This window comes from Acipenser ruthenus, unplaced genomic scaffold (genome assembly GCF_902713425.1).
Source record: "Acipenser ruthenus unplaced genomic scaffold, fAciRut3.2 maternal haplotype, whole genome shotgun sequence".
NCBI lineage: Eukaryota > Metazoa > Chordata > Actinopteri > Acipenseriformes > Acipenseridae > Acipenser > Acipenser ruthenus.
Window position 1 is genome coordinate 1 of NW_026708101.1, and position 11,675 is coordinate 11,675.

The 11,675-nt window shown below is 40.3% G+C and overlaps 1 non-coding gene across 1 annotated transcript; it reads right to left on the reverse strand.

The window, feature by feature from the left end:
• Positions 1 to 11,504: 11,504 nt before the first annotated feature.
• Positions 11,505 to 11,589, reverse strand: trnal-uaa (transfer RNA leucine (anticodon UAA)). The gene has a single exon. It is a non-coding gene; the product is annotated as a tRNA-Leu (tRNA).
• Positions 11,590 to 11,675: the final 86 nt, after the last annotated feature.

The following is an 11,675-nucleotide window of genomic DNA, read 5'->3' on the forward strand; positions in this document are numbered from 1 at the left end:
CCCAGGGAGGGTGGCTACAGTTCCATGGACCTTAAACTTCTTAATAATATTTGCAACTGTTGTCACAGGAACATCAAGCTGCTTGGAGATGGTCTTGTAGCCTTTACCTTTACCATGCTTGTCTATTATTTTCTTTCTGATCTCCTCAGACAACTCTCTCCTTTGCTTTCTCTGGTCCATGTTCAGTGTGGTGCACACAATGATACCAAACAGCACAGTGACTACTTTTCTCATTTAAATAGGCTGAATGACTGATTACAAGATTGGAGACATGTGTGATACTAATTAAAGAAACTAATTAGTTTGAAATATCACTATAATCCAATTATTTATTATCTTTTCTAAGGGGTACCAACAAATGTATCCAGGCCATTTTAGAATATCTTTGTAGAATAAGCAATAATTCATCTCTTTTCACAGCTTCTTTGCCTTATTCTATGACATACCCAAGCCATAAATGATAAAATAGCTTTTAATTTCATCACTTTTCAGGAGGAATGAAGCATTATTTCAATGAGCTGTAAGGGTACCAACAAATTTAAGCATGTCTGTACATATAGCTAAATTTATGTTAATAATTTGACTATGCCACCTTGTGTTTATTAAGGACAAGGACGTCGAGTGGTTGGTTCCCACACAAACTCTTTTATCCAGGAGAAACCAAGCAATCATATAACAAAAATAATCTTTACAAGTTTTTATTAGTAATTGTTTTAAAAATCTCAAGCACATTAACAATAATGTAAACCATATGACAATGCCACCTTCACTTCACAGTCTAACAATTGTCTAGTAGATATATATATATATATATATAAGGATTATACAATAAAACAAACTCTAAATCTATCAGTTTCTTATAGTGCAGTTAATTAAACTAATTACCACAGATTATATTATTGCAGTTTATATAAAATACTTGGATCTATCAGTTTCTTATAGTAAAGTTAATTAACTAGTTCAGCAATTCTGTTCTTTTTGTGATACATACAAAGTAGACAACAACGTCAGCAATTGAATGGTCTCGTTACAAACTACATTACATTTATAAAGTACACAGTACCAATTTCCCCCAATCTATTTAAATATTAGCCAGCGTGGTTCAGGGGGTGTGGAGCTGGGGGGCTTCTAATCTTCTAATCTTCTAATTTTCTAATTTCCTGTTAATTAGCATCTATTTTCTATTTAAGCCCTGATCACCTGCACCTTTTCTGTCGAGTGTTTCGTTTTAGTAGCAAACGCTCAGACGCCGTCGTTTCGTGCTCCACCGCTAATATCTAAACTTCGTTGCCTCGCTCTGCAGGTCATTTCTCTGCACAGCGCTGCCAAGATATTATCAATCATTTTCCTACCTGCTCAGGTGATCCTTCTTTTTATTCAGCTTCTCTTTTCGGCTTCAAGAGCTCCAACGTTTGTCTTTCCTGTTCCATCCAGTCTCTAGCTCAGCATCAGAGCCGTCCAAAGCACAGCTTCATTACTCAACTTGTCTGCAACTTTAGCAGAATGTCTGGTCCTCCGCTAAACTTTCAAGCTCCTTCGACAAGACATCGACATTCCCGTTGTTTGCGATTGCCTTACTTTAGCTCTATTAAATCTACCACAAAGCTTTGTCTGCGGAATCTCTCTTTACTCCTCGCCTGCAATCAGACGCCCCTCCCCCGCTCCCACAGAGCCAGCACAATAACGTTCCATCAGAAGATCCTGCCCTGGACCTCCATCAGCTACGTTCAACCTTTTTAAAGACATATCCAGCCCATTACAAACTCCATTTCAACCAGTGGCGGCTCGTGACTTGACTGGTCACAACATGCTCCAACGACACTATTGTACTGTAACTTTTCCACCGGTGCCACACAGACCATGGTTACCACGGCAACACCCTCATTGAGTGACTGCGGGGAGTGGTGTCATGGTGACCAGGCAGCTTCATCAGGCTCTGCGTGTTCTGGCCTGAGTACTGCAATCTTCTGGCTTCCTGTTGCTGCGCTTTCACAACTGGCGGAGACGAATTCAACGCACCGAATCATGACATCTAAATACTGCGTTAACTGATTTATATACATGACTAACTGTCCTCAAACATGTCTAAAATATTTATTATTCAAATCTAAAGGAATAGGCGAATGTTGTTCTACATAGACAATGATTTTAATCGTAATAACTTCATAGATTCTACTCTGCTTCACTCAAGTCAATAGTTTAATTCCAATCATAACCTCTGGATGGCAGTATAATACCACAAGTTCTCTCTATATATATTAAACCGGTTTGGTATCGCTGCGAAGCTCGGACACTACAGCTTTTTTATCTATTCCCGCAGTTCTCACTCTGATGGATTCTCGGGAGTTCCCCTCCTGCCTCAACCTTTTGTCTACCTATATCAACTGACATTCTTCAATTTCAACTCTACCCGCCCGCCCCTTTGAGGACATGGTCATGAAGCCACGCACTTGTCGGCTTTCTGAGATGCTCCGAATCTACCGTCACATTAACTTCTATTTTCCCTGCATCAGGCTTCCATCCCAGCGACCTCTTCCTGTTCCCGGATTCGTGCTTCCTCATCTGGCTCCTCTCCTCCAAACCGACAAATTTCACCAAGGCACTTTATTCAACCTTCAAAGTTACCATTTCAGCAACGTGAGCTGCCAGGCAAAAACGGAAACCATGTCCTACAACTATTAACATTTCAGTCAAGTGTCCTCCTATCCTGCGATAGACAATACACTCAGACTGCTCCCGACCAAATCAATAGATTTTGCAGCAGCCTCAGAGCAACGCATTCTTCATCCTCTCCGGTTCTACAGCGGCCTCAGATTTATGCATTTTCATCTCTGGCTTCATCTAAATCACTTTATCACTCAAAGACCAATATCCACCGCTTTCAGCAGATCTCTGCACTCTACAGCAGTCCACCGTTCACTATTACAGATCACTGCTTCAGCAGATCTCTGCTCTCTGCAGCAGACCACCACACTCTACCGATGGCAGTCCACCATTCACTATTACAGATCACTGCTTCAGCAGATCTCAGACCTCGTTGTTACTTCTTCAGATCTCTGCATTGTTCAGCAGATCCCGTCCTCTACTGTTAATTGCTCCTCACTACAGCAGATCTCTGCTCCCTCTTCAGATCTACTCACTATTACAGCATGCAAAGTTGCTTTAGTTTACAGTTTAAATCTGTACCTGCACTACTCCAGAGCTTCCACCACTCCCGCTTTCCTCCAATATGCAGATCGCGGTAGCTGTGTGGTCCAGTGGTTAAAGAAACAGGCTTGTAACCAGAAGGTCCCCGGTTCAAATCCCACCTCAGCCACTGACTCATTGTGTGACCCTGAGCAAGTCACTTAACCTCCTTGTGCTCCGTCTTTCGGGTGAGATGTAATTGTAAGTGACTCTGCAGCTGATGCATAGTTCACACACCCTAGTCTCTGTAAGTCGCCTTGGATAAAGGCGTCTGCTAAATAAACAAATAATAATAATAATCAAGGTTAATGCTAATCCACATCTAATCAAAATACGCGGTGCTTGACTTTCTCAGCAATATATTCATATGTCCACACATCCTCTGGAGTATTACAGCATTAATACATGGTGAGAGACGTGGTATGAGACTGGAAATCTGTCTTGATTATGAGTTAAGGAGTTCCACTACTAGGATGATGACTGGAGTTGTGAAACCCAATCTCTGAATGTGAGTTCACCTTTTCCATTTCAAGCAGACAGGATAGTAGCAGACCGCTGATCGATCCTGTATTAACTAACACATAGGATGGTCGACATCTCATCTCTTCCCTCATTTCCAGAAAATGGAGCACAAAGGGTGCTGAGCTTCCCCAGCAGACGATTTACACATGTTCGTTCAGTTCCAGCTGCTACCTCAACCCTCAGTTCCAACTCCCCTTCTGCCTCTACTTTCGGTATCCAAGTTCCGTCAGCTGGTCCGGTCTGCTGCCCCACCTCTCCTCCAGTCTCCCCAGCTTCACCAGCTGCTATTTGACTGAATCCTACTCTCAGTAACCTCCTTCAATCTGCTCAGCATTTCATGTCTGCAGCCCTCGCCCTTCTTCAAGAGCTTCCTATTCTACAGCTTGGTCAGTGTTTTCAACCTTCTGTGCCCAGAATCAGATTCATCCTATTCCTTCAATCAAACCAGATCCTGGCTTTCATCATTCACGGTAGGGATTCTCTCCCCCCCCCCCCCATTCTCTCCATACCAGCAGTTTGCCTGATCCTCCGTGGGATTCTTAAGAGCTTTCCCTTCTGCCTCACCTTCCCGCCTGTCTACATCAATGAACATTCTCCGTTTGCTCATTCTACTCTTTGGAAACACCACTTCTCCCCATACAAGGATCTACCTATGGAGATCATCTGCATCTGAGCCTTCTTCGGTCTCCTCAGGAGCTCAGAATCCACAGTTTCTTCTACTTCTAATTTACTTCATCATTCAGTTGTGTTCCTCCAAGATGGATCCATTTCAGCGCGGTCAGTTCATTCAGCTGTCAAGCAGAGTCCCCTATCTGCCCCTTCTTTTCAACGTCAAGGTATCTCATCTGCATCTCGGCCTTCTTCGGTCTCCTCAGAACTCGCAGTTTCTTCTGCTTCTAATTTACTTCATCATTTGGCCGTACCTCCAAGATGGATCAATTTCAGCATGGTTAGTTCATTCAGCTGTCAAGTAGAATCCCCTATCTTCCCTTCTTTTCAACATCAAGGTATCTCCCCAGCAAGAAACCTTGCCGCCCCCCCCCCAGGACCCTCAGTTCACTGATTCCTCTCGCTCCTATAATCACTCGTCCCTGGTTCTCAGCCCACCTCTCCACCCTCCAGAGCAGGCCTCCCTCCTCTACTCTACCCCCCCAGGACCCTCAGTTCATTGATCCCTCTCGCTCCTATCATCACTCATCACTGGTTCTCAACCCACCTCTCCACCCTCCAGAGCAAGCCTCCCTCCTCTACTCTACCCCCCCTTCTGCTCATTGATTTCTCTCACTCCTAGGATCACTCGTCACTGGTTCTCAACCTACCTTGCCTCCAGAGCGGGCCTCCCCACCATCATTCTGTAGGCACAGCCCCCTCTGCTGCGAGGGCCAACATCAATCACAGCCAGATCATGAACGTGGGGAGCTGGCCCTCTTCTGCAGTGGATTCTTTCATTCATTCATCCTCCTCTCGTATAGTTGCTGCCCATTTTTAAAAATTGCTAGTATGCCTGGAGTGGGGGCTTCCTGTCCGCCGGGGCCACCAGAGGTTTTCCCCTAATCGGCCTCAAGGGGTTTTTTCCTCTCCACTGAGCGGCAGGTATACACATAGACACATCCTACTAACCAATTACTAGTCTCCCTCTGTTTGTCCCATTTGTCCTTCTGGTCTTTTGTTTATGTTATGCATGTGCTGTCTTTTGTTTGTCTCACAGTGTGGGAGATTTCGTGAGGTGCCAGGGGTCCATCCTTTGGGGGGCAAGTGAGTCTCACTTCCCCGACCTCAGGGCTAGGCATCCACCTCCCTTACTTTCAGGGGGGTTCTCACTATGTGAGTCAGAGCGGACCCCCGGCCATACTCTGTCCTGTCGCAGCTCCTGCGCTTATCTTACCTCACTCGAGGCTCTGTTCTATTCTGCCTCTCTTTTGGGACGTGGCCACTCATGCTGAGTCCTATACTAACCTCTATGCTTTGTCCTTATTTTCAGGGCCCAGGCAGCGTGACGTTTCGGCCAATCAGGGGTTTAACGAGCGCCCCTTACAGAAGTCTCAGATGCTGGGTACCTCTCTCTCTCGTCTCCTCTCGAGGGGCGGCTACCCGAGTCATAACCCTCATATGTGTTTTCGGTTGCTGGGTCCTCTGCCCCTGGGATGTGTCGGCATCGTCGCCCTCAGTCAGCGACCTCTTTTCTATCCTGTCTTCGGTTGCTGGGTCCTTTGCCCCTGAGATGTGTCGGCATCGTCGCCCTCAGTCAGCGACCTCTTTTCTATCCTGTCTTCGGTTGCTGGGTCCTTTGCCCCTGAGATGTGTCGGCATCGTCGCCCTCAGTCAGCGACCTCTTTTCTATCCTGTCTTCGGTTGCTGGGTCCTTTGCCCCTGAGATGTGTCGGCATCGCCGCCCTCAGTCAGCGACCATCTTTTCTATCCTGTTTCGGTTGCTGGGTCCTCTGCCCCAGGGATGTGTTGGCATCGTCGCCCTCAGTCAGTGACCTCTTTCTATCCTACTAACTGCTCCTTTCTGCCTCTTCTGCCTTATCTTTCACCCCAGCTCACGCCCCGTGAAAATGAATATATAAAACAAGAATAAAATAAAATATAACAAATAAACCACAGGATTTCTTGCTGCATGAGTGGGACAACTATCAAATAAACCACACAACGTTAACAATAAACTAACAGGCTCACTGACCGGGGAACCCCAACACGCTATACCTCATGTTGGAAATTATTATTATTATTATTATTATTTATTTCTTATTATTTATTTCTTAGCAGACGCTCTTATCCAGGGCGACTTACAATTGTTACAAGATATCACATTATACATTATTTCACATTATTTTTACATACAATTACCCATTTATACAGTTGGGTTTTTACTGGAGCAATCTAGGTAAAGTACCTTGCTCAAGGGTACAACAGCAGTGTCCCCCACTGGGGATTGAACCCACAATCCTCCGGTCAAGAGTCCAGAGCCCTAACCACTACTCTACACTGCTGCCCCGGTCAAACACAGCCTTCCTGGTGTGCTACACGAAGTTATAAAGTCTCTCTGCGTTCCAGCTCCAGTCTGCAACAAGGAATCTCCTTTACAATTCAAGGTCTCCCTCTCACAATATTCTTCCGCATTTATAAAAGCAGTAGATAATTGGCAGGACGGGGAGATCAGGCAGCAAGCCACTGGCAAGCAGAGCCGTGGAACGGGAGACACAGTTGCTAAGCAACAGGGGGGTGTGCATTGGGCAGACAGTCCTTCAGTCAATCGTAGTTTCGCTCGTATAGTTCCATAGAGGAAAGCAGCGTCAAGAAAAACCTATGAATAGATAATTATATTTCCCCATCTGCTTTCTTTAAGTGTTATGTTCAAGGTTGGTTAAATGTAATGAGAAAAGGGAAAATAAAATTGGTTGGACAAAATAGTACTATAAATACAGTTGTTGCTTGGACAACATATTCAAAATAGGACTGTAAATACAGTTGTTGCTAAACTATTATTATTTTGTTGTTCTTGCTGCTGTTGATATAGCTGTATTACTTCTATTGCTACTGCTAACATTGCTGCTATTGATACAACTATAATTTTGAATACTATTGCTATAGTTACTGTTAACTTTGCTGCTATTGAATTAGCTATTACTTTTATTGTTACTTGCATATGCAGGGATGGAAATAAGACTCCTAATGCATAGCAGTTTGGTCCATTTCAGGTTTTACTAACTGCAGGCCCTTGTATAAACTGTACTAAAGTAGCTGGAAAAAACAAGCCTGCAGGTCAGAAAACCCGAAATGGCTCCTACTGCTATACAATGGGAGTCTTATTTCCACCCCTGCTTATGTGCTTAGCCATTTTAATAGTGTGTTTTTGCATAGTTAAATTTGATTGCTTTTAATAGTTTTAGAATACAATTAATAAACCTCTTTTTGATAATTACTTTGTCTGGCTTCCTTGTCTGCGCTACCAAGGTGTTATAACTTATAACTTATAACTTACCCCAGTGACACACACAACATCAATATAGTTGTTGCTTGGACATATCAAAATACTGTATTGTAAATATATATTTAGTTAACATTTAAATCTATTAATGTTACACATGGTTTATTCTTTAACTCCTAATAATAAGCATTATAGTTTAACCAGCTTGGTTATTGGACAATTATAATGTATTCATTTAAAAGTAAAAGCATGTGCTCACTCACTCACAGATAGATTTACAAAAAAAAGTACAAATGGAGATTCTACAGAAGTGAATGGAAAGTTCTTGAATTTGCAGTTTGTTTATTTGAGGTAACACAGAGATAGTGATTAGGTGGGAACTCTTTCAAGTGTTTTCAGAACAAAGGATTCTGGCATTTTTATTTTACATTTTACAAAAACAGACTCTGAAAAATTGTCTTTGCAGACTGATGGTCTAGAAATATTCCATAAACTCTCACAGGTTATTCCACGTTGGCCAAATGTGCAACTACATATATAAATAATATGCAATATGTGTGTGTCTATTGTAACATGAGCCTTGCGGCTCGGGTTCGTTGGCCCTTTAAAAACTTGACCCAGCACAGCAGACTGATTTTTCAGCGCTTATGCGCAATTCTTTTTAATTAAACACAAAATAAAACAAACACAAAATAAACACCTAACTCCGATTTTGGAGCGCTGACTACACAGATTATTCCCTGACTAACTCGCAGGACGGCTAAGCCGTTTCCCCGCCAAACACAATAAACAAAAACCACACAGGTTTCATACAGCACACTCTTCACCTCACGACTTCCAGGAAGCATAGCACCTCTCCTGCCTCCTTCTCCTCCACAGCAGCCCTGAGTAATCTAACTGCCTGTCCTTTATACCCTGCACCTGGAGGATAATTAAACAATAAAACAGTTAAAACAATGAAACAATTAAATTAAACAATTAAACAAACGTGCCTACGCACATGTTTTCCTCAGGGAGGCTTTAACCCCCTCCCTGCTGTCTATACTATATATACTATATATATATATATATATACACACACACAGTGTATGGCAAATGAAAAACACAGTAATATTAAGGTGGACCTTTGATGGACAAGAAAATAAATAGAATTTTTAGATACCACAGTAAAACTTGAAGAAGGTTCAATTGAGACTGACCTCTTCTGTAAACCTACTGACATGCACCCGTATTTACACATGTCCTCTGCACATCCGACACAAACTAAAAGGGCAATCCCAAAGGGTCTAGGAATAAGAATACGAAGAATATGCTCAAAAGAAAGTGACTATGTAAAACAAAGAAATGTATTAAAAACACATCTTAAAAAAAGAGGATACAAAGAAAGAATTATAGAGACGGACTTAAGAAAAGTGGATAAACTAAAAAGAGATGATCTACTAGATTATAAAAATAGAGATAAAAAGGTCAAAGGAGTCCCATTAGTAATGACTTACTCTAAACTTTTGCTCAATATTTCTAAGATAGTTTGGAAACACTTGCTGATTCTACATAATTCAGAAAAATTTAAAAAAAGTATTTCTTAAGGCCCCAGTTGTAGAATTCAAAAGAGAAGCTAATTTAGGTGATATTTTAGTTCACAGTGAACATAAAATAATAATTGACAAAATAGGTTCTACGAACATGTGCACTAGTAGATGTAAAGTGTGTAAATACATGGACAAAAGTAAAAATATAATTAAACATAAGAACACCACATATCCACTAAAAACTAACACCTACTGTAAAAATAGCAATGTTGTTTACTGAATAGCCTGTGAAAAATGTGATGAAATCAAATATGTTGGAGACACTGGAACTACTTAAAAGAATTCAGAATCACCTTTCATTAATTAGAAATAAAAAAATGAATGAACCAATAGTACAGCACTTCACCAGTCAGGGACATGACATAAATGATGTAAAGTTTGTAGTATTAGAACAGCTAAAATTAGACAATGCGACATATTGAAGAATACAAGAAAGTAAATGGATAAATAGACTGAACACGATTATGCCAGCGGGATTCAACAGAAAAGAATGAACTAATTAACTTCAATAAATATATAACATTTAAATAAATAAACAAAATTAATTCAAAAGTTGTGCATGCTGATGCGCTGGGGAGGCCAGATCAAGACTGATCCTCAGAGCCAGCATTGCATGATATAATAAAAATATAAGTTTATATAAAGTAGTGTTAATTATAATTAATACAGATTCAAAGATAGAAGTAAAAATGATGTCACAATATATAGAACACAATTACATGTAAGAATAAATCATGGATTTGAATGTAAACAATAAGAAGTAGTTGTCATGCCGTCAAAAACCTATAAATACCTCCAATGTTTTGATTCAAACACAGGCTCCCTTGAGAAAGATATGTACAACATATCAAAACGTTGGGCAGCTGGCTCTTTGAGCTATATATATATATATATATATATATATATATATATATATATATATATATATATATATATATATATATATATATATATATATATATCACCAAACGAGTAAGATGGGCTGAATGGCCTCCTCTCGTTTGTAAACTTTCTTATGTTCTTATATATATATAATGCATTATGTTGTTGCTTTTTATATTTTATGTATTTTGTTTAATGTTTTATACTGTAAATAGCTTAATTTGCATAAAAAATATCCTAATGATTTCTGGATCATTATATTTACGTATTATAGTCTTTAAGTGTGCTGAGTTATGTCAGTCTCTGCAGTGCTTCCAGTATTACTGTTATTATTATTATCATATAGGTTAAACTTATGATAATACTGTAAATTGTTATATATATACACAAGATAAGCTAAGTAACAGAAATATAATTGTAAGTCGCCCTGGATAAGGGTGTCTGCTAAGAATAATAATAATAATAATAATAATAATAATAATAATAATAATAATAATAATAATAATAATAATAATAATATTGTGCAGCAAAAAGTTAAATAGTTAACAATAAAGGCGTGTTTATTCCAGTCTCCCAGTGCTAATGATGTGTAATGCCCAGGGACAAAAAAACAAACCCTGAAAACAGGCTTCTGCAGCTGGATTCTCTGTTACACCTATTCTCGACTGGCCTCCCTGCGGGTGGCAGGCGAGAATTCTACCACTGAACAACCAATGCTCCTGCACATTATTACAATGTGACTGGATTTCTGTGTGCCCTGCGATGGACTGGTGTCCCGTCCAGGGTGTAGTCTCGCCGTGCGCCCTGTGTATGCTGGGTTAGGCTCCGGCTCACCGCGACCCTGTAAAGGATTAAGCGGTTAATGATAATGGATGGATGGATAGATGGATGGATGGATGGATTGATGGATTAATTGATTTCTGTGTGTTGGCTGGGCTGACAAGATTTTAACACAACAGTTATGGTGAGCATTCAAAACAGCACCTAGAGCAATGTGAAAGATGAAAGGTTTGACAGTACGCTTACAAGAAAAAAAGTAGAACACACCATGGTTCCGTTACCAAAGCTCTGGCCAGTATGGTGATTGAACCCATGAGTAGTAATATTACTATAGCTTATGTCAAAAGTTTGATTGATGACCTTTTTGACCTTTTAGGGACCTTTTGACCTTATGTGTGAATATATGAATATATAATGAGTGAGAGTGGATTTATGAATATATAATGAGGGGGCGTGGATTTTATATAGGAGTATGGAATATATATATATATATATATATATATATATATATATATATATATATATATATATATATATAACAGACCCCTTGTATTTAACAAGTGCTTATAAACATTAAATATTTATAAATGTAAAGAGTTTGAAATAAAAATAATTACTGTTGGTAGGATTTGAACCCACGCTGACAATTGAGTCAAGTGGATCTTAAGTCCATCGCCTTAACCACTCAGCCACAACAGTTTTTCTTAAAACATTACTAAATAAAAAATAAGAATTAAGCTTACCGGGGTTCTGAGAATCATGGTGGTTAGGTGTTTGAGCAAAAG